The sequence below is a fragment of the Ictidomys tridecemlineatus genome, chromosome 5 (assembly GCF_052094955.1).
Source record: "Ictidomys tridecemlineatus isolate mIctTri1 chromosome 5, mIctTri1.hap1, whole genome shotgun sequence".
Taxonomy (NCBI): domain Eukaryota; kingdom Metazoa; phylum Chordata; class Mammalia; order Rodentia; family Sciuridae; genus Ictidomys; species Ictidomys tridecemlineatus.
In genome coordinates, this window is record NC_135481.1 from 8,931,196 (window position 1) to 8,948,571 (window position 17,376).

General features: G+C 56.3%; 1 protein-coding gene across 4 annotated transcripts in view; it reads right to left on the minus strand.

The window, feature by feature from the left end:
* Nucleotides 1-17,376, minus strand: part of Lingo1 (leucine rich repeat and Ig domain containing 1) — a 190,255-nt gene that overhangs the window by 164,180 nt on the left and 8,699 nt on the right. For all 4 annotated transcript variants that reach the window (XR_013438683.1, XR_013438684.1, XM_078049242.1 and 1 more), the window contains one exon: nucleotides 2,989-3,084. The gene's annotated coding sequence lies outside the window, so the exon portion shown is untranslated. Of the gene's footprint in view, nucleotides 1-2,988; nucleotides 3,085-17,376 lie in introns of those variants that run through there.

The following is a 17,376-nucleotide window of genomic DNA, read 5'->3' on the forward strand; positions in this document are numbered from 1 at the left end:
GGCAGCTGCTCCCTTCCCTCTGCGCGACCTGTCTGTCTGCCTGTCTGTCTCCACACACATCTGTACATCCTCGTGTGGACCCCAGCACCTTAAACCCTTGCAGACAGGAGGCCTGCTTTCCCCCTCCAGGCCCACCAAGTCCCACAGCCCATCCTTCAGCTGCCCCTTCAAAGGACCCTCACTCGAGCCCTATCCCAACCCCGCTCCCAGCCATCATGTGTCAGGACTGGGGCCGGGGCCTCTGGATTGGGCTGCCAACTTCTCTAGCCCACCCATCCTGTCCCCTCCAAGCAACAAGCGGGGGCCTGGAAGCCATGAGTCACGTCCAACACACCCTCTAAACCCCAGCCCGCTGGACCCCCCCCCCAGCCCCTCCACGAGGCTCGTCCTGCCCACCCATGCCCGCTCCCAGCCTTCCCCTTCTGGGTGGCCTCTGCACTCCCCAGCCTTACTTTGTGAACTCACTTACTGGGTTTCCCAGCTACCCTGTTAGAATTCCACTTCTGTGAGGGCAGCGAGTGACCTGGTCTGACCTGTCACTCATGGATGCGATGCTGGGCGCACAGAATGAGGCCCGGCATGCAGCAGGTGTTCAGAAGATGGGAATGAATCACTGACCAACAATGACTTCAGTGAGCATTTGTGCAGCACCAAGTGTATGCCATGAAGGAACAAGGGAGCAACTCCAGACACACTCGCCCTGGGAGTCCCCACCATCCTCCCCCAAGGGCAACCCCAGCCCAGGGTGAACGCAGCTGGGGCCAACAGAGGTACACAGGGGAGGGGCCCCCAGCTCCCCTCAGCTTAGGGAATTCTGCTGGAGAAAACATGCCAGTCTCAGCCTTCTCCTGTGGCCCTCTGGGTCCCCATCATAGGCCACCCGCCATGGGGGATGAAGGAGAGGCCTATGTGACCAGCTGCGCGAGACCTGGCGTGTGCGTCCTTCCTACAAAGAGACCTGTGCAGGGCTGAGAGCAGAGGGCCCTGATGCGGACACCACTGGTCCTGCTCTAGAGTAGGAGCACCCAGCCTGCCTGCCCTTCCCCCGCCACGAACCTGCCCCTCCCCTTCAAACACAGGATCCCTGACAGAGGGGACCAGGGAGTCAGGGGATGGCAAGAAAAACCCAGGCCTCTCTCAGAGCTTGGCTAAGCCAGGACTCAGCTCCAGCTCCGCACAGCCTCCACGGCTCCCGCTGGCCCACCAGGCCCCCTCCTGGGTCATGACACCCAAACACAACTCCCCTGCCACTGTGGCTTTGCTTAGACTGGGCCCGACCCCAACCTCAAGCCTCGTCCGCCCATCATACCCTCCATGCGCCCCTGTTCAGTCAGGCAATATTTATAATGACAAAACACTGGGAACCATCAAAATACACAAGGGAGAAGATGTGGATTCGCCGTGGCTCGCCCGGGCTGGAACACTATGCTGCCATTAACAATCCCATTACAGAAGAGTGGTTAATGATGGGAAAAACGATCTTGGTATAGAATTAAATGCAGAAGGCAGGTTAGGAAACAGTAAGGACAGCTTGATCCCAATTATGTCATAAATACATATTTTGTAAAAGACTGACGGGCAAAACACCCGAGTGCTCAGATTTCTCTATAGAGAACATATTTTATAACCAGAAAAATAGAATGTTTGAAAAGAACCCTACAGGCCTCGAGGCTCAGCCCAGGTGTCGCCTGTTGTAACAGGCCTGCCAGCAGCCCCGCTGAGAGGCACCCCCGCCCTGCCTCAGTTCCCCTGCTGGCTCCCTGCACTGAGCGTCCTCACGTCCTGCACTGCCTGCTGGGCAGAGGCCAAGGTGAACCACCCTGGCCGCCTCATTTTGCCCTGTCCACGTCTTCTCGCCATCTCCCAGCAGCAATTACAGGTTAAACTGGAGGGGCCAATTAGCAGCTCAATCTACCCAAGACCAACTAATTAGCAGGAATATTTTGATGGACATAAGTGGACCTCAGAGCGAGGCCCAGTGCCCAGGAAGGAGATGCAGGCATCTGCTCCCACCATGCCCACCAGCTCCCAGGCAGAGGAAGGGCCGGCTGAGCCTCCACCACACACTGTCACCCAGTGCCTCGGGAGGAGGAGGCCGAGGCCGGTGGCCCCGCTGAGCACTGTGGGTAACGTCCAGCGGCCGCCCCACGCCTTCCCCACCACTCCTGCTGCTTAACAAACTCCCGCTGCAGCTGCCTCGTGAATCCAGGAGGCCAAGAACGGGGAACTGGCTTAGGGTTAAGGTGACTTGTCTGAAGTCACAAGCAAAACGGGGGTCAAGCCTAGCAACAGCTCAGGTCCCCCTCCTTGCCTATCTCCTACCTCAAAACCACACGCTGTCGTTTCCTGTATCCCCTCACCTGGGACACGGAGTGGGAGGGACTGTCACCTCCCACATTCTGGGTGCCCTTCTCCTCATGATATAGACAAAAAGTCCGACTGCTCTGATCACACAAAGCCAAGGTCACCTGGCTGCCAATGCTTATTACACACACCCCTGGAGTCTGAGCCTCATTCTGCCCTGAAGGTGTCTAGACCCTCCACTGACCGGATCCATTACTCTGCACCCGGGAGCTGGTGCCAGCCTCCTGACAGTTTCTTGGACCCTGAATATCTCAGCCCACACGCCCCACTTCCTCCTGACCCGGAGTCAAACACACATTTGGTCAACCATGTGACAGGATCAACGATGTGACGGGTCCTTCACTTGTCATTAGAGACCTCCCTCGCCGCATAGGAACTTATTAGCGAGCTTGTTGTGAAACCACGTCTCGGGGAAGAACGCCCCGGGCCTCCGAGCGACTGCTGAGCCTTGCCACACAGAGGCTGGGCAGGTGGCACCCTCCTATCCCAGCTCCTGGACTTGACTGCACGTGGGGGAGACGGGAACCTCCAGAAAGAAGGTCGTGAGACAGCCTCCCCTCGAGACCCCAGCCCAGAAGGCTCCTCCACCCCCACTCTGCCCAGTGGCCCTGAGTGGCCTCTTACCTCAGGCTGAGCGGGGTCCAGTGAGCACAGCGGGCCAGGGTCAGTTGCCCTCGATGCCGTGGGCACCAGCATCTCAGGGCCTGTGGGTGCAGAAGGCTGTGGGGAGACAGAGGAAATGGTTAGGGACACAGCAGGGCAGCAGAGGCTCTGGGGGGCTCTGGGGACCACACATGTAAATGAGTCTGATCCATGCAAATACTATGCAGCCGGCACACTCAGGATGACACACGGGGGCTTGCACGCTCACATGTGCTCTCACTCCCGAGCACACTCATGGGCACGCAGGCTCTGGAGACTCAGGGTGTCTGCCCCGGGCTGTTGGGGTCTGGCTCTGATTCTCCCACCCTGGGCCTGTGGTGCTGGGAGCCTGGCTTTCTGCATCTGTGCCATGGAGATTCCAGGACTTCAGGGAAGAGAAAGGGGACCCGGAGCCTGCAGCACAGCAGGTGTCCAGCAGTGCCACTGCCAGCCTTCCTCTCCAGGTAGGCCCCAGAAACTGGCCCTGGAGCTGGCCCCTCAGACAGGGAAGAGGGACAGCTCCAGAGGCCTGAGCGCCCCCCTTCCCAGTCCCCAAGGAGCCCAGCAGCTCCCAGCTAACCTCCCCTTGTCCCAACAGACCAGTGAGGACGCCAGGGAGTCTGGGGACACTGGCGAGGCCCTCAAAGGTACACGGCACAAACCCAGGTGGAAGGCCAGGGAGGTGGGGGCTCCCGGCTCTCCCACTTCCTGGCCGTGTGCCTGGGCCACGCTGCTCCCTCTGCACCTCAGTTTCTGCTACCTCTAGACAAAGTCCTGGATGCCTTCCAGAGCCGCGGCTGAGGGGCTCCCGTCAGATCAGTGTTTCTCAGTGCCTGGGACACACACCTCCGGGCTGCAAGGGGACTGAGGCAGCGTGTGGATAGACGTTTTTATTTTCATAGGTATATGTTTATTTTTCTGTGTATTAGGAAAAAAACATGACAGGCACATCACAGATGTGATTTCACGGCTTTGTGGCTTTGGGACAAGTGTGGTGATCCACCTTCAGATGTGAGCCAGCGCCAGGACAAAGATCAAGAAGCTACAAGTGTAGATGGGGCCAGAGGTGGCTGCGGGGGCGGGCAGGGGGGGTGACGGGAAGCTCAGGAGTTGGCATCTGACCCGCTCGCTGCCTGGTTCCCTGAAACCCTCCAAAGACTGAGCCACGCCTGCCCTTCCCTCTCTGTCCGCCATGTGCACTATCCAGCACAGGCCTGGGTCCCCAGGAGGACTCCCAGCGCCGTCCAGTTGGGATGGCTAGGAGGATGGGTGCACAGGGCTCTGAGGAGGTTCCCACAGTGTGGGCCAAAGATGGCAAAGGCCCTGGAGTCCCTTCCAGAGCGGATGTTCCACCAAGTCTTAGATGCTGATGGAATTTCCAGCCACGAGGGAGATGAAGATGGAGGGACTCTGGAAGGGTCTTCCTGCTTTTTGTTCTTCAAGATGGAGGGAGAAAGAAGGTGCTGAGCGGGGCCCTGATAACAGACCCACAAAGCTGCGAAACCTGGTAGAGAGGGTCTGCTCAGCCCCTGATCCACCAGCCCCGAGCTCTGTCCCTGTGCCAGTCAGCCCCAGGGGGGCCTCCCAACGGCTGCCGGTCCTAGAGGACAGGACAGGACACAGTGGTGCCAGAGCCTGGACAATGCTTTGGCCCTGGATCCCCCAAGCCAGGTCCAGTCAAGCAGGTGTGCTCCCAGCGGTGGCCGCCCGAGCTGACTCCTGGTAGACAGTGCGCGGCCATCAGGCCCAGGCCAACACGGGCAGCCCCGTCCCTGGAAGGCCTCCAGACCACCTGGCTGGCCGCCCTGTGCCCTGTTCCACCTGAGCCAGCAGGGCAGGCCACCCCCACCGCACCTCTCCAAGCCCCCAGCTGCCATCTCCCAGATAAGGAATGGGTCTCCCGCTCCCTTCCCCCAAACCTTCCTGAGCATCACGAGAAGTTGCTATGGAAATGGGACCACAGTCAGAGCATGACAATGATTTGGGGCAGGGGAGGAGACGCAGTGGGAGCCAGGCGCTGTCCAGGACACGAGGCCTGCCCATGTGCCGAGTCCCAGGGAGGATGTGAAATCCCAGCTGCCGGCCTCCCAGCCAAGGCGGGTGGAGGGGCCGCAGCCGAAGTGGGGACTTCCCACTGGCCCTCCTGGCTCCTTGCACCCTCAGCGGAGCCCAGGGAGCTCTGGGAATCCGAGGCCTGCGTGTGTGCAGAACGACATGTGCGCGGAGGATGGGACTTCCGCCGAATCAGCCTCTCAAGGACGCTGCCAAAGCGGGTTCCGGACCAGTGGGGAGGGAGGCTGGGATTCAGTGGGTGTTCAGTGAACACTGCCACCACCGAGCAGGCCACGGAGATAGGTGCCGGCTCTGGGACACACAGCCCAGAATCACAGAGCTTGAGAAGCCTATGCCCATTGTACAGATGAGGTCCCATGACAATTTGAAGTCACCGGGCTGAACCCAGGTCTCCTCTTTCCCAGACCTGAGTCCCCATCAACTCCCCTGGCTTTTCGGTCATTCATCCACCTAATCGTTCACTCAGTTATTCAACTTTAGTCAAATGCCTACAGTGTCCCTGGTGATGGAGACAGAGAGCTGCAAAGGTCAGACAGGATATGAGCACAGAGAGGAGATGGTCTATCCCGACTGCAGGGGCGTTGCCAGGATGGAAATCCAGGGGCCCCAGGAGCAGGCAGGGCCACCCCGGAGTTTTAGGCGATGGACTTCTGAGCCATGCTTCAGAGGGAACCCTGAGTTTCTCTGAATGATCTCTCCACTGCCCCCTGAGCCCAAACCCCCCACCAGGAGGTCATGGGGGATTATTCCCAATGAGCAACTCACTATAGCGAACGTGAAATGTCACAAAGGCCCATGGGTACCAGAGAGGGACTATTGGGAGGTGGTGGAACATTCGGGGAGTGGGGCCTAATGGCAGACCCTTAGGTCACTGGGGTGTGCTCTCAAAGGGGACTGTGGAACCCCAGTCTCTCTTCTTCCTCTTTTGCATCCTGTCCATGAGTGAAGTGGTTTTGTTCCCACTGTGCGCCTCGGCCGTGACGTGTTGCCTGACTACAGGCCCAAAGCAACAGGGAATCATGGACTAGAACCCTCAAAACTATGAGTCAAAATGAACCTTTTCTCTCTCTTTTTTTTAATATTTATTTATTTATTTATTTTCAGGTGTAGATGGACTCAACACAATGCCTTTATTTTTATGTGGTGCTGAGGATCGAACCTGGGTCCCGCCGGTGCTAGGCGAGCACTCTATCGCTGAGCCTCAATCCCAGCCCCTGAACCTTTTCTCTTTATAAGTTGATTATCTCAAGTATTTTTGTTATAGTGATGAGACGATAACTAACATATCCCCGCTGTCCCCAGAGACAACAAGGAACATGCTTTGCTATACCTGAGGAACTCAAAGGTTGGTACACAGTTTCCTTCCCTCCTGCCAGGCTCAGCATGTCCCCATGGTGTTCACTCACTCTGTGCTCATCCTCTCTTCTCTGGGCACCCTCCCATTTGCCAGGCCTCATGCTGGGTCTGGGGTGGGCTAGAAAACAAGTAAACTCGACTGATTGCCACCCTTATGGAATAAAAGTCTCCTCCTCTCTGCTGCATGCAACTCTGTGTGGGTGGTGGTGGTGGTGGTGGTGGTGGTGGTGGTGTGTGTGTGTGTGTGTGTGTGTGTGTGTGTGTAGGGGATACTGCACTGAAGGAGCAGGAGGGGACTGCTTGCAGACCCTCACTTGGAAGACCCACCAGCTCTGCAGTATCCCACATGGACAAGGCCTCCTGGGATCTATTTGACACAAATGGAAACCAAGATCCTAAGGGGAGACCAAAGAGCTCAGAACTGAGAAGACAGGAGTCGGGGAAATCCAGCAAGACTTGAAGGGAGGGGCCAATTCCAGGGCCATGGAAGGCTTCCTGGTGGAGGAGGGACCAGGATCAGTTCAGGACCTGCTGTCAGCTCTGGCAAGAAATTTCTGTGATGGAGAACCGGGCCAGGGCCTGCCCTGCAGGTCCGCTGATTTGGGGCTAAGCCAGCAGGAGGAACCAGAGGAGGCACGTTCCCTGGTGGCTGCCATCCTGCCTCTAACCCACTGAGAACTGCCGGCCCACACCCCTAGTTATTGTGCACGATAAGAATCCACCAGGGGAGGGGGCAGAAAACAGGAGAAGCAGAACATACAAGAGACAGAAGCCAGAAGACAGCCACAGCGGCAGAGACCCCAAAGCCAGATGGAGAGAGGGAGAGGCAAAGAGATGAAGATGGATGGACCACGGGGCCATCCCTCCCCCAGAATGAGTTCTGCAGCTGCCGAGGTAGGCAGACGCGCAGCCGGGAAGGAGCCTGAAAACCAAGGCTTTGTGAAGATTTTTCAGTAATAAAACTCTTATTTGAAATGAAATCTTATGCAGTGGGGGAAGCCCTTCTATGCCAGACACTAAATCCAGAAGCTGTAAAGCGAAAATTTGACAAATCCGACTACATAAATACGTAAAACATCTGTACGGCAAAAGACACTATAAACCAAGTTAAAATGCAAGTGAAACACTGCAAGAAAATATCACTAATATGCAAAGAGCCCCTACAAATCAATAAGAAAAAAGACAAAAGAGAAAAATTGGCAGTGAATTAGAAATCCGCAGAGGAAGAACTAAATTGGCCAATAAACATATAAAAAGTTATTCTATCTCACTACCAATCAGGCAAATGCAAATGAAAACGACACGATACCATTTTTTGCCCATCAGATTGGGGAAAATTAAAATGATTTATAACAAGCAATGCTGGCAAGGATGAGGGGAAATGAGCACTCATAGACCACTGGAGGGAGGGGGAATTGGCTCCACCGTAAGAAGGGTAATTTGGCAATATTGATTAACATTTTAAACCCACACAGCCTACAACCTAGTAAACCCACTTCTAGAAGCCTCTTCTACGGGGAAAAAAAAAAATTGCACAACACTCACATATCAATACTCAAGGATGCTCACAGCAGCATTGCTGGGAAGAGTAAAAAAGAAATTGGAAATGGCCTAAGTGTTTATCAATAAGGAAATATTCAAAAAAATACAGAGTGTCCACACTAGGAACACTCTGCAGTCTTCGAGGCACATCTATGTGTAACAATAGAGAAAAAAATCAAGCTATAAAACACGGCTTCAGAATGAGCCTATTTATAAATAACATCTTGCCACTATCCGACCCAAAAGGCTGGAAGTTAACACAGCAATCACTTTGAAGGGGTAGGACAGGGCGTAACCAGGGGGCTTTCCTGGCCTCCATTCTCCGCAAATGTGTTGTTGGATTTTCTTTTGTAATCAGAAAAACAAAATCAATAGAGTTCATGGATTTTTAAAATCCAGCTCGGACCCTAAAATGCAGATCTAAGCAGCACTGCTTGGGAAGAGAGGGGGTCAGGATAGACCCTCCCCGCCACGTAGCGCCGCCCACCTTCCCCAGCCACGCCCACCTTCCCAGCCACGCCCACCTTCCCAGCCACGCCCACCTACTCCCAAGCCCCACCCAGTGCTCTAGGACCAAGGTGAGAACCTTGGCTGGGGAAGAGGAGCTGGTGTCTGCATTCCCCAAACCAAGACCAACAGGACCGAAGGTGGCCACAGGTGCATAGGCTGTGTGGGCTGGCTGGAGAGGACAACGAGGCCTGGGGTCCTCAGCAGAAACCCCAGGGGAGGGGGCCACAGACTCCTGTGCCGACAGGAGGGGAAAAAGAGGAGGAGGGAGCAGGGGGTGTTTCTATATGAACAGAGAGAATTGAGCTGCTCCATAGGTGCAGGTGGAGGTGACAGGTGTGTTGCAGGTGTGTGACGTCAACAGCAGGAGGAGGGCACACGTGGGTCTCCTTGGGGGTGAACTTAAGAGGGTGTGTGGGCTCCGAGTAGTATGTAGGTGTGTCTCTGTCTACAGTCAGTGGGTGTGTGTGTGTCTTGTCACTCCCAATAATGACAGCAAAGAGGAGTGTGTGTATGGAGGGAGAGGAACCCAGCAGACCGAGAGTGTGTGTGTATGTGTGTGTGTGTGTGTGTACATGAAGTGTCACATGTCTCACCGGTAAAAACACTTGGGGGGCTGCCCACGTGTCCACGGGAGTTCTTATCAGTAAGGAGGCTCCTCTAGTGTGCACCAGGGTCTGTTGGACACTAGGGTAGCCTGCAGGCCAGCAGAGAGGGGAGAAGAGGCTCCAGACCTAGAGTCCCAAGCCAGTCTGGAAATGCCTCTCCCACTTGTGAATTGATCAAAAGAACCATAGAAAACTGCCCAGAAGGATCCTGAGGCCTCCCCTCATTCCAGAAAGTTCTTTCCCTTAAGCACTTGTTTGCAGAGCTAACGCCCCACCTAGTTCCCTACACTGCCTTCGAGAGGACAGGTTGAGGTCACCTGGGACAGGGACAGGAGGGACTCCTCCTGATGGGTAGTGGATGACACTGGACCTGGGTACACACAGCTTCCTAGGCGTCTCCATTTTGTCTACGGCAGCCCAGGGAACATTCCAGAATGCAGATCTAACCACATGGTGGGCCTGCGCCACACCCTATGTGACCCCCACCACTCCCTACCCACACACCTCACTGCGCCAACCAGGCCTTAAGACCAGTTCCCAAGGAGCCCGCTGACCCCAGTGCCTGACCCTGTGCCTCCCAACACCACCTCCAGTCACCCTGGCCCCCGACAAAGACAGGCCTCTAGACTTCCACACTTGCTGTTCTCTCTGCTAGGGATGCCCTCCCTCCCTGACCAGTTTCCAGTGTCCTCCAGGCTGGGGAGAGAAGCCCCTCTGCTGTCCCTGCCCTGTGTTCTGTCCTACTCTTGTTCTTGTTCTCCAACCTGTGGCTGCTGAAGGCCGGCTTCCCCAGGGGACATGGGTATTCTTCTCTGCACCCCAGAACTTAGCCCAGGCCTGGCACAGAGGAGGCATTAGGGATGAAATTTTGGGGAATGAATGAATGAACGGTCACTGCAGCGCTGGGCCGAAGCCAGGCACACAGTCGACCTCCCTAGGGTGGCGGGGTAGGGGAGAAGGAGAGCAGCCGGGGGCTAGGACTCCCAGATTCCCACCCTGGGTCAGCCCAACAAGTGGTAGTAACCATGTCACCCAGAGAATGATTAAAGCAGTAAGTCCTAACCAGGGTCCCCAGGGGCAGGCACTGTGAGGGTCTATCAGCACTGAAACTGCACAAAATTGGCCATGAATGTGTGCATGCAGGAGGGGGGCGGGGCCTGTTTCAGATATAGGGCCTAAGGCCACCAGGACCCGGGCCCCAAAAGCATCACCAAGCAGGAACTGAGCAAGGCTGGCCTGCATGGAGTGGAAGCTCAGGGGCACGATGCCTGCACGTCAGGAGGGGCTGTCGGGGGCGAGGGCTAATACAAGACCTGTGGCCCTGGACTTCAAGCCAGGACCCCTGCACCAACCAGAGGAAGCAGGTGCAGCTCTAAGCAGCGGGGGAGCTGCCTAGGACAGGGAGGACTGTGTTGGTTCAGGTGAGCTTCTCATCAGAGAGGTGACAGCACCAGCTGTCAGAGGGAGTAGGTGGCAATTCTGAGTCTCGCTTGGACTATGGGGCCCCAGTTTCCCCATGCAATGCCTCGGGGTGAGGTAAGATGGTCCCTGGGAGTCCTTTCTGAATGTGTAGGGTGTCTGCTGTGCCCTGGCTCCAGACTGCTGGGCTGAGAATGTGGTCCATGCAGGACTTGGTGTGGCCTGTGTCCCTCACCCCTTAGCTTCTCACTCCTCCAGCTGGGGCAGGGACCTGGCTGCTAACTGAGCTCGAAAAGCCCCAGGTTGGATGCTACAGTCACCATCTCCCATATTACAGTGACCTCAGGGCTAACAGGAACAAGAAGTTTCATTAAGAGCCTGGGCAGGAGCTGTGGGAGCCCAGGGACCGGACTGGAATGCTGAGCAGGGCTGGCAGCCGGGCCAAGGCCACGTGGGCTCAGTGGGACCCCAACTCTCCCTGCCCTTTCACAGGTCTCCCTCAGTCTGCCTTGGGTCCCATCAGGAGTCGGCGGCAGATCTGGGCCAGGGTCCCAGGCCTCCGGCCCTGGCTAGACTGACTTTAGGTACAAATATGACCTGCCCTTAGGAGCCTCAACCCAGGCCTCCATGCCTCCTGGTCCTGCCAGAAACAGGCAGCTGGCTCTGGGACTCCAGCAAACCAACAGTGTCCCCAGATCCAGCCACCCTGAGCCTCAGTTTCCTCTCTTAAAGCACAGGTACATAAACCACCCCCTAGTCCTATAGGGAAGACTCACGGGGTGTGGGAGGCATTCTGCTTGGAGCAGAAGAGAAGGCCTTCCCACCACCCAGTCCCTGGGCCTTCGTTTCCCCATCTCTGAAGAGTTTCCCTGAATGATTTTCCCCCATCCCCAGGGTGCTGGGGCTTTGGGGGAATTTTGCCCAGGTGCCCAGTCCTTGCCTGGCTGAGCCGGTCAAGGAGGGACAGGCTGCAGGGGCAGAGACCAGGGCCTGCCCTCAGGCAGCTCCCTGCTAGTTGGCAGATGACAGCTGTGACCATGGGGACAGGGCCTGTCTACTTAGCAGAGCTGGGCAGGGCTGGGCTGTCAATCTGGAGGTTTCTGGGCCTCACGTTGCCATCTCCATCTCTCCCTGCTAAGCCCACACCCCACGGGGTCCTCTCATTACTGCCTGACCCTAGAAATGGAGAGCCAGGGTGAGCTGGGCAGTGATCAAGGAAAGCTTCCTGGAGAGACAGGGCCAGAGGGTCAAGTTCACACAGGGGGCCTGGAACTCCCAGATAAGGAACCTAGATGGCCTTAGGAGCCCCTGGCAGTCTCACGTGCGTCTCCTCTCCTAGGGCCAACCTCAGAGCTGTGACACCAGCAGAGGGCTCGAGGGGGCGAAGGGCCTGAACTCAGGGCTCCCTCCACCTGTCCCAGAGAAATCAATCTGGCCAGCGATGCCCATGGCGGCTGAGACCTCAATGCAAACAGCTTTGCTGCTGGAGAGTGCGGCTGGCCAGGGAGGCTCCTGGCAGATTAAGAGCAATGCCGGCCCCAGACTCATTCATATTCCAGTCTGGCTGCCGGCTTCAATATGGCTGAGAGACGCGAGGGCAGAGGCGGCCCTTCGAGAATGCCCAGCGATGATTCCTCTCCGATTCCAATTTATTTTCTATCATTAATGCTTTTGAAAAGCCCCACACGCTCTGCAAACAGGGAAGGAGCACAGGGCTCTCAGGAGGGGCGGCCAGGGGAGGAGAGGGCCCGGGCTGAGGACGGGGCTCAGCCTAAGTGGGGCCCCCTGAGGCTGGGTCCCTGAGACCTGGGTTCACGTCCTGCCCTGTGTTGCCCGCCTGCAGAACCCGGGGGCAGGCAGGACCTGTATTTGTCAGTGCGACACCGGCCACCTCCTGCCGACCTCAGAGCGCTGGGGTCAGAGGTGAGTAGGCTGCCTAAACTGTAAAGGGCTGCACACCTTGCCCTCAAAGGGTGAAGCAAAACCCACTGAAAATGGCAGCAGAGGCCTACGACCTGGGCACAGCCTCCCCCGCCATGCCAGGGGACACCCAGCTGGAATCCAGGAGGAGCGCCCCATCATGACTCAAACTCACAGGCCATCGGCCCATCCCCCACGGGCTTCCCTGGAGCCAACCTCCAGCTGCATCCTCCTCCCCAGGACCCCCCTGCAGAGGCAGGAGGTGTCCCCGCTCAGAGCCCTTCCCCAGCTCCCCTGAGAGCAAGTCCAAAGGCCATGCAAAGGCCTCCCCAGTGGCTCAGGCCTAGCTCCTCAGAGGTCACCCTTCCCTGCATTTGCCCGCACCATCTCCTGTCTGGAAATCCCTCCTCTTTGGCTCCAGTTCACCTGCCAAGTGTGTCTCCTTTATGCAGCGTTCCCTAACTCCCAGGCACGCCCCACTCTTGAGTCCCATGGACCTGTATTGAGACTCAGCAATATTGACACTATGTTTCTTGGTGTTCCCCCCTCTAATCAGTGAGCTCTGGCGAAAATGGGCTTTATCTAATTCATCCTGTACAATCTCAATTCTTGGTAAAGTGCCTGCTCACAGTCGGGCAGTCAACCAATTAAATCTTAACTGAGCACCTACTTAGCTCTGTGCTGGGTGCTGGTGACGCAGCAGCCAACTGGAAGGAATCAACTTGCCATCTGGCTGCTTCCAGTGAGTGCACTCAGGGAGTGTCTGCAGAATGGGTTCATAGACATATGACTATTTTGTAACGGGGAAACTGAGGCCCACAGAGGGAAAATGCCCTGTCTCAGGGTGTTCCTGCCTCCTTGCCCACATCTCTTGTACTCCATTTCTCTCCCAGGACCATAGCAGCAGCCAGAGAGAATTCAAAATGAAAGGTTAGAGTCTAAGAAGGGGGAAGGAAAAAAAAAAAAAAGGAAGAAGAAATATGGTGAATTTTTCCTCTTTCTCCATAATGTAAAGAAAATTGCTTTTGCCAACTATCGCAGCTTAAAAGCAATTAGAGTTTTTGGAGGGGACTCTGGGCACAAGCAGAAGCGACAGAGCGAGCGCCCAGCACGGAATTTTTCCAGCATTGGTTTGTATCAAGCGAAAGGGGGAAAAAAAAGGCGTTAAAAGCAGCAATTTTCAGCACCAGAGATGGTGGAGATAAAATATTTACAGCTTCCGAAGGAGGGTCCTGCAGGGGCCAGAGACCCCCTGCTCCCCACCCCCACCTCGTGTTCCAGGAGGCAAAGGGGGGATACAGGGAAGAGCCAGCCACCCCCTCAGCCTGCACAGACAGGGCGCAGGCCCAGGCAGGGGGAAGCCCCAGCTGTTCCCAGCCTCTCTCCCTTTCTCCAACGCACAGCCCCTGGCCCTCCCGAGATCCATCCCCAGAAACCTCAGCCCTGGCCTCAACTCTCCCCTGCTGGAAATCCAGGGAACAACCCCCACTGCATGCTGGCGCTGGATGCCTGCACAGCCTGGGCCCCTCTCCAGCCTCCTCTGCCATCTCCCATATGGCACGCTGCCCCGAGCATCTCCTGAGCAGCCAGGCTCCACTCACCACCAGGCCTTGCCCCACGTGAGCATGTGAGAATAGGCACCAACCCCCCAGAGGGAGGTGAGGCTGCAGGGAGGTACTGCTGAGCCTAGTCACGCTGCTCCAGCCCCCAACAGGCCTCTGCGCTGAGCCACCCCTCCCATGCCTGGGCTGCACTGGACCCCTGACCCCTCCCCCCAAACACAGAGTGGTCACCTCCTTCTGCAACCTCACTTCTCTCTGCCTCGCTCGCTGCAGCACTGACCCCAGCTGTCTGGCAGTAACGGCTTCCTTTAGAAGCAGACATTCCTAGACAAATGCCAGCAACTCCATTCGCTGGCTGTGTGGCCTCTGCAAGTCCCTCAGTCTCTCTGAGCCCTGATTTTCTGTCTGCTCAATGGGGACAGTAGCAGTACATATCCCACGTGGCTGCTGTAAGGATTCATGAGGTCATACATTCGAAGCACCTGACACTGTGTCTGACTCTTAGTAGGTGTTCAGTAAACTCACTCTGCCTCCGTTCATGCTGAGCCCTCACTGCGACTCTCCAGGCCTCAGGATGGCCTCTATATGCACACACAGGCTCCCATGCCACCAGGGAGTCACCCAAGAAATGATCACTCAGAAGGCACCCGCCAGCTAGGATTAAAGGGTGCAGAAAGTTCTAGAGGGCTCTGCATATACACAGAAACCTAATGCCTGAGTGCAGGGCCAGGGATACTCTTACTTTGTTCAGCTTAGGCAGGATTCCCCCAAGAACAGTGTAAGCCTCACCCTGAGCTCTTGGAATCCGTGAGGCCAGGCAGAGGAGCTGAACAGAGGCTCAGTCCCCCTAAGGGATGAAGAGGGGGTCACCCTCCAGTCTTTGGCTGGCGGCTCAGCCCTCAGCCACCCTCCCAGCCCCATTAGACAAAGGCAAACACCAAGTCCCAGGGAGTAGCAGTTAGTGATAAAGCTGAGAGCAGGAAAGAGCCCCCAAAGGTAGGCAAAGGTAGCCCTCAAAGCAAGGCAAACAGCCCTGGGCTCACCACTGACCCGATGGGTAACTTCTCTGAGCCTCATTATCTTCATCTATAAAATGGAGTCAGCAGCGTCCACCTGCAGGTAATGTTCTCCCAAGGCCAGCAGGGGTCCAGCATCAGCCAGCTGGGGAGCACACAGTGGCTGTGCCCTGCAACGGCTGTAGGCACAGTGCTCTCTCCCCACTCCTGGGAGAGTGAGGGAAAACCTGGCGGAGGAAAGACTACAAGGACCTGAGGTCTTTCCTGTGACCCAAGAGGCTGGTGTTGAAGGACCAGGCAGAAGACAGCTGCGACCTGGTCCCTCCACCTTGCTCTCAGAGCAGGGAGGGACGAGCTGCCCAGGAGTGGTGTTGATGGGCCCAGGCTCACCCTCAAGGGACCACCGATCCAGGGTAGGTGCTCTTCCTCTCCCTCCCCCACTGTAGGAAAATACAGAGGCTTGATGTAGAGTCCAGCAGCTCCACGGGGCCTTGGACCAGGATCAAAAGGTGTTTTGATCTCTCTCTTTTGCTTTCTCTTTGGTCGCCTCCTACCCAATTGCTGGGCTTCTGCCCCAGCAAGCCTGGCACTAATCAGGGCCAGGGAAGGGGAACAGGAGGCCAATCTCAGGACATCCTATTGAGACCTCTTCCTCGGCCCACACACCCATTCTCCCTGCCAGCAAGTTACAAAACTCACACACACAACACACACAGGGCAGGAGAGGGAGGGTAGAGAGAGGAGGGGAACTCTGGGCCACCCCCAGGATGGTTGCCAGCTCTTCCACAGCTGGCCCAGCATCCTGCCCTCTGGGAGCACTAGTATGCCCTGAACCCCAGCCCATGTGGCCTGGAAGCAGGGGATCCTGGGACTGCGAAGCCAGGCAATCAACCTACTGCCAAGGCTCTGCAGTGCTTCACTGTGAGACCCGAGGCAGGACTGGCTGCTCCCTGAGCCTCAGTCTTCCATCTGGAATCCAGAAGAGGAATGAGATCATCACTGAGGCTGCTTTCCGCTTCACATGCCTCTAACTCCAGGCATGTGACCCCCTCCCCCAGCAGGGGTAGAGGCCCAGCCACCAAGGAGGAAGGGGAGGCCAGGGTGATCTGCAGCTGGCCTAGGCCAGCAGAGGACACTGTCCTACCCAAGGCAGGTGACTAGACTTGGGCAGGAGAATGGAGGACAGAGAAGGCTCCAGAGGCAGCCAGAGCCCTCCCTGTTCTGCTCCTGCACCCAGGAGCTCAACCCCTGAGTCTGGTTTCCCATCTCTATTCTGCGCTCAGCCCAGATCTCAAGCCCAGTCCCAGGCCCAGACACATGCACACCCAGTGCCCCTGGTTGTGCAGCCTCAGATCCTGGCCCCTCCTGCTAGGCCAGCCCTGCCAGCCCCCAGCCCCACCTACCCTGGTGGCTTACCCCTGTCCCTCGAAGGTGGCTGGTGGGAGCAGCCCTACCTCGGGTGCCATGGGACCTGCATGGCCAGAGCCTGATAACATTGTCCTAAATTAAACAATAAACAAGTTGTTTAGGATTTTCCTGACACTGCAGTTCCTGATTAATCCCCACCACAAACAAAAGGAAGAGAGACAATTAACCCAAAAGAGGGCCACTTCCTGTTTCCAGGCGGAACCAACAGACTGCATGAGGAGCCAGCCTGCAGGGGGTCCTGCTCCAGCCACCTGCCCAGCTCCCGAGCACCTCTGTGCCCCCTACTCCCTCCTGGGTCCCAGGCCAGGGCTGACACCCAGGGAAACCTCTTAGACCCCCTTCTCCTTCTCTGCTTTGTGACCTTGAACAGGACAGGCCACCTCTGAGACCTCAGTCTCCTGTCAGTCAACATCCTCATCTCTCAAGGATAAAACAGAAAGAAATAGGTGACCCCTTGAGGTTAGACAGAAATATTTTCTCTTATTTTTTTTGAGATGGATGTTGAACTATTTAGGAGCAAAATGTCATGATGTCTATTAAGTGCTTTAAAATACTCGGAAAAAAAAAAAAAAAGATGAAGCAAAATGTAGCCAAATGTCAGCGATTGTTAAATCTAGGTGAGGGTATCTGGGAGTTCCCTGTACTATTCTCTGTCTTTTCTGTGTGTCTGGAAAATGTTCCTAACAAAGTTAAAGGGAAAAAAGAGAAAAGGCACTGGTCACGTGACCAGGAGGCCCACAACAATGCCCTGGGCTCTTGGCATCTCCTGAAAGGCAGCTGGGTCTCTTAAGTAGGTTAAACGTCCCCCCTGCCACCTCCTTTATGTTGTTTCCCTAGAAATGGTTTCTGCACAAATTCCACTGAGCCCGAGCTCTGCATTGAGAAGCCTCAGAGCATGAGGAAGTCAGACCCAGCGCTTTATTGAAGTAACTGCTGTCT